We start from the raw sequence: 5273 nt of genomic DNA, 5'->3' as shown, positions 1-5273 counted from the left end.
TCAAGAAGTCATTAATTTCAAGTACGACTTTGACTGTTATCTTGTTTCTATATGAAACTCTAACTTCAATGCTCTTTTAAGGAAAAGTAACGCATAAAATTATGGCCCCTTTTTGACCAGAAAACGTATAAGTGTTGATCTTTCCTGTGATTTGGACAAGTAACATATAAAGTTAGGCATAGACAAGATAATTAGTCATTATAAGCAAGAGAGGATAAGTACGAAAAGACAGCAAATTTTATTAGATCACGAAGATTCCAGGTCACGAGAGTACAGCATACGAAAGCTTAGAGAAAACGATAAGGCACGTGAAGTTCCAGGCGAGTCATCTCTTCGGTCACGTCAGTCAGATTTGTCATCTTTGGCGTATTCATCCAACTCCTCAAGTGAGAGAGTGGGTTCGGGTGACTGAGTTACGGACCGAGAGTGAACCATAGTGATATCCACAGAGGATTGTTTACTAGGTTGAGGAACTTCATAAGATGTTTGCTCATTAGACCTTTTCATCAACAGAAGTTTCTCTTTAGCAAGCCGAGTGGCTTGTTCCATGCAGTAAGCTCTTGTAGCCCTGGACTCATTGATCAAGAAGTCATGAGATTCCTTGTCCATTGGTGCTGTGTTGGGCATGGAGTAGGTGACAAAGACCCTTTCTCCATCTTCTTCAAGCCTTATGACGGTGGCATTCGGAAGCTTGTCGGCTTCTTGCATATGATGTTTTAGCCGTTTGGCCCTTTTTTCAGCTTCGTTGCTCTTTTCCTTTCCCTTATCCATTCCTGCAATCTTTATCCTTTTCTAAAATTTTTGTGAGTGAGTAAAACTCATGAAATAGAAGAATAATATATAGGCAAAAGATAACGTGCGAATCTTAACAAAATATTTCAGATACTAACAAAATGATAGAGTCATAAATTAAAAAGATCATGAACAAGATAACATCACAATTTGTCACCGTGGCCTAACAAAGTTATTCAAGTTTTCTTTTTCTTGCTGCTTGCGGTGGACTTGAGAGGAGATGCTATCTTGGTGGGGGTGCCTGAGGGTGAGTAGTCAAAACTGTCGCTTTGTTCCAGCACACTGTTCTCTTTGACATATCCAATGGGATTGCCAACAGAGTGGTAGGATTCTCGTGACTCATTATCGGACGAGTTACGGAGAAGACTTCTTATGTGTTGAGCGTGTTCAAGGAACTGATTGAGCTGTTGCTCAGTCACTAGTGGCTCACTAAGAACTTCACTCTTTCCTTCTCGTGCCTCCGTAATGATTCTTTCGCATCCCGTACTCATTCCTGGCACATGTAAGGACAAACACTAGAAACTTTGTTAGATGAGATTTGTTCTCATGTCGTTCTTTATTTATAAAGATTCTTGCGTGTAAGAATGAATCAAAACTTTTGATTTCCGAGAGCAAGAGTCTTTGCAGATTTGATTCTCTAAACTTTATGTCATTTCAATCATTCCGAGTTCATGCCTTAGAAAAGAGAATCTTGTTTCACTTAAGGGTTTCGTGAGTATGTCTGCAAGTTGATCATCAGTATTGACATACTCAAGAGATATGTTCTTTTTCTCGACATGATCCCGAATGAAGTGATACTTGATGTCAATATGCTTGGTCCGAGAGTGCAGCACAGGATTGTTCGTAATAGCGATAGCACTCGTGTTATCGCATTTTATGCTCACTTCTCGTGCATTTATGCCATAATCTCTTAATTGGTGTCTCATCCATAAGATTTGGGCACAGCAACTTCCAGCTGCTATGTATTCGGCTTCAGCCGTGCTTGTGGCAATAGAGTTTTGCTTTTTACTAAACCAGGACACAATTCGTCCTCCTAGGAACTGGCAAGTTCCTGAGGTACTTTTTCGATCAATCCGACATCCAGCGAAGTCAGAATCTGAGTATCCAACTAGATCAAATGATCCATCTTTTGGATACCAGAGACCGACACTTTGCGTTCCCTTAAGATATCTTAATATCTTTTTGGTTGCACTTAGATGACTTTCTTTCGGCTTAGCTTGAAAGCGTGCACATACACCAACAGCAAACGAAATGTCAGGTCTGCTTGCTGTCAGGTATAGGAGAGAACCAATAATACCTCGAAAGTTTGTTTGATCAACATCCTTTCCTTCATTGTCAATGTCCATTCTGAGGGATGTGCTCATTGGAATTTTAACCGAACTTTTTCCATCAATGCCAAATTTTCGGATTAAATCCTTGGTGTATTTGGCTTGATTTATGAATATTCCATCTGGGCATTGTTTGACTTGCAAACCCAGAAAGTAGTTCAGTTCACCCATCATACTCATCTCAAATTTGCCTTTCATAAGATTAGAGAACTTTTCACATAGGACTGGATTCGTGCTTCCGAAGATAATGTCATCAACGTAGATTTGTACCAAAAGAATATGGTCATTATCTTTTATACGAAAGAGTGTTTTATCAACCACTCCTTTCGTGAAGCCGCAATTGATAAAAAAAGTGTGAGAGAGTATCATACCAGGCTCGTGGAGCTTGCTTTAAGCCATAAAGAGCCTTTTTGAGATGATACACCTTTTCAAGCTCATTATTGATTGCAAAGCCAAGTGGTTGTTCAACATATACTTCTTCTTCAAGAAGTCCATTTAGGAAAGCGCTCTTGACATCCATTTGATAAACTTTGAAGTTCTTATAGGCTGCAAAAGCTAGATATATGCGAATAGCTTCCAATCTAGCTACAGGGGCGAAGGTTTCATCAAAATCAATACCTTCTTCTTGGCAATACCCCTTAGCAACAAGTCGAGCTTTGTTCCTAACAATGAGCCCATCTTCACTCATTTTGTTTCTATACACCCATTTAGTTCCGATGACATTCTGATGAGATGGTCTCGGGACAAGTTCCCATACCTTATTTCGTTCAAATTGGTGAAGTTCTTCTTGCATGGCCATTACCCAGTCTGGGTCTTTTAGAGCTTCTTCTATGGTTTTTGGTTCCATTTGCGACAGGAAGCACGCCATCATACTTTCGTGCAAGGAGGCTCTTGTTCTTACACCTTCCTGAATATTTCCAATAACCTGATCTGATGGATGATCTTTTAACCATTGAAGGTCTGGTTCATAAGCATCTTGTTGATTTTGAGCGTCCATTTCATGAATATAAGGTAGATCAATGTAAATCATTGGTTCAGATGTCGTGATAGATGAAGGATTATTTTGTTGAATTCCATCCTTTTCTTGAGGCATCGGTTCAGGTTCGTGAACCTTTAGATGATGTTTCATGTAGGACGAGAGTATGTCTTCATCGTCTGAGGTATTTTCGTCAACAGGTTGCTGAGGATTTTGATTTGACTTGATTGATGTTTTACATCCTGATGGGTTCATCTCAGATTGTTCATCAAACTTGACATGGATGGATTCCTCAATTACCATTGTTCGTTTGTTTAGAACTCTGAATGCTTTGCTTACAGAGGAGTATCCCATGAATAACCCTTCATCAGCTCTTTCGTCAAACGCTTTTAGATGATTCTTTCCATTGTTATGTATGAAGCACCTGCAACCAAAGACATGAAAATAACCGATACTTGGTGTTTTACCTTTCCATAACTCATATGGTGTCTTGTTGTAAGATTTGTTGATCAAGGATCTATTTTGTGTATAGCATGCCGTGTTTATGGCTTCAGCCCAAAATCTCTTAGGTAGTCCTGAGTGAGAGATCATCGTTCGTGCAGCTTCTTTCAAGGTTCTGTTTCTTCTTTCGGCTACTCCGTTTTGTTGAGGAGTTCGTGCTGCCGAGAGTTGGTGGAAAATTCCATTTTGCACACAGAAGTCCTTTATGACTTTGTTGACGAATTCCGTTCCCTGATCTGATCTTATTCGTATTATATTGAGCTCCTTTTCTGTTTGAAGTTGTTTCAAAAGATTTGGAAGAGTGGTTTCTGTTTCATTCTTCTTTTTCAAGAAGAGCACCCATATAAATCTTGTGTAATCATCTACTATAACAAGAGTATATTTTCTTCCACTCAAACTTGCTGGATCAACTGGTCCAAAGAGGTCCATATGTAGAAGGCTTAGAGGACGAGACTTTGTATCTACATCTTTTGATTTGAAGGATGACTTGAATTGTTTTCCTTTTTGACATGCCTCACATATTTTATCTTTCATGTAAGATGCTTCGGGTAGACCTCTTACGAGTTTTCTCTTGGCAAGCTTGTTTATCATCTTCAAGTTCAGATGACTTAGTTTGTTGTGCCATTCTTGATTGACATCTGCATTACCTTTGGCTACAAGACAAACGTTAGCATTAGAAGAATTCAAAGATAATACATACATATTCTTCTTTCGTTGTCCTGTTAAAGCTGTCTTGTTATCTTTCGTGTTCACGATTTTGCATCTGTCTTTGAGAAATTCTACTTTGTATCCTCTGTCACAAAATTGACTTGTGCTTAGAAGATTGAACTTCAGTCCTTCAACATAAGAGACATCTTGAATTGATATTCCCTTGTTGATGATGTCCCCTTTTCCACGAGTTTTGCCACTGTTTTCACCTCCAAAGATAACTTTGGGTCCATCAAATTCTTTGAAGTTGCTCAACATTGTTTTGTCTCCAGTCATATGTCTTGAGCATCCACTATCAATATACCATATGACCTGTTTTTCCTGCATCAAAGATTATGTGTTTTTAGGTACCCATTTAGTTTCGGGTCCTTGGGGGTTAGCAGTCAACTTTGGAACCCATATCAACCTAGAGTATCCACGACTCATCCTCGGTCCTTTATATCCATTGAATGTGCGATAATCATAATGGATACTGGCAAAGACTTTAGCATTATATTTCCTACGTTGATCTTCCTGAGGAAGATTTTCATAGTGCTTGAGATGATTGGTTTGTTTACGCAGATGAACCATTTCAAATACTGCTCTTGGAAGAGGTTCTGGATAATCAAACCAATCTTCTTCTGATGGCCCAGTCCATCCATTGCCATACCCAGATCTTTTGAAGGATTTTTCGGGTTGTCTGATTTGTCCGCTTCTTGAGATTCCTTCCGCAGGATTCTTTCGTGTGAATTTCGGACGATATTGCCTCTGGTTACCATTCGTCTTTTTGTTGGATTGAGTGTTCCAGTTAGGCTGACCCTTTTTATGGCGTTGATTCTGTTTATTACCATTTGGTCCATTCCTTTTGACATAGATTTGTCTAGGATTGCCATTACTAGATTTCTTCTTTCCAGTTTCCACAATTCGTTGTACAGCCGTACCTTTCGGTTGGCTTGTTGATTGTGGTGTTTTGACGATGTTAGCTACCA

This window comes from Ipomoea nil, unplaced genomic scaffold (assembly GCF_001879475.1).
Source record: "Ipomoea nil cultivar Tokyo-kokei standard unplaced genomic scaffold, Asagao_1.1 scaffold0878, whole genome shotgun sequence".
Lineage (NCBI taxonomy): Eukaryota > Viridiplantae > Streptophyta > Magnoliopsida > Solanales > Convolvulaceae > Ipomoea > Ipomoea nil.
Note: the sequence above shows the minus strand (reverse complement) of the source record.